The sequence below is a fragment of the Formica exsecta genome, unplaced genomic scaffold (genome assembly GCF_003651465.1).
Source record: "Formica exsecta isolate Colony F162 unplaced genomic scaffold, ASM365146v1 scaffold1506, whole genome shotgun sequence".
NCBI classification, from domain to species: domain Eukaryota; kingdom Metazoa; phylum Arthropoda; class Insecta; order Hymenoptera; family Formicidae; genus Formica; species Formica exsecta.
In genome coordinates this window covers 18,938-19,558 of record NW_021848832.1, presented here as the reverse complement: position 1 = coordinate 19,558, position 621 = coordinate 18,938, and positions in this window count along the sequence as shown.

Below are 621 nucleotides of genomic sequence, written 5' to 3'. Positions count from 1 at the left end.
ATATATAATATGAAAAATAAAATACTTGAAAAAACCAGTTTACCATTACAAGAGATGGAGCAGATTTCCTTAATCAAATTTAATGAGGAAAAGGACAAAGAGGAAGTCATGGATATAGAGATGAAGCAGACTTCCTTAATCAAATTTAATGAGGAAGAGGACAAAGAGGAAGTCATGGATATAGAGATGGAGCATATGGAGAAAGGGGAGGATGCAGTTGGATTAATAGAAGGTAATTATGCAAAGTGAGCAATCTCACGGATGACCTAGACTTTGACATATGTTGTCAAAGTCATGACCCTGAGTAATATCCAAGAGATTTTAGCCGTCGGATGTTTGTTAAAAAGTGATTAACAATTAAATTGTACGATAAGAACAAGTATTAAATGCGATAAGCTGAATTTCTCCGAGCATGAGCTCCTCTCCCGCCCACGCATTTACATAAATACTTAAATTTACAACTAATATAAAATTCATGATCTTTGTGAAATTGGAAAAGATCAGATTATCGCATTTAATACTTGTTCTTATCGTACAATTTAATTGTTAATAACTTTTTAATAAACAACGAGCGATGGATAAAATATCTTAAATGTTACTCAGGATCATGATCTTGATAAC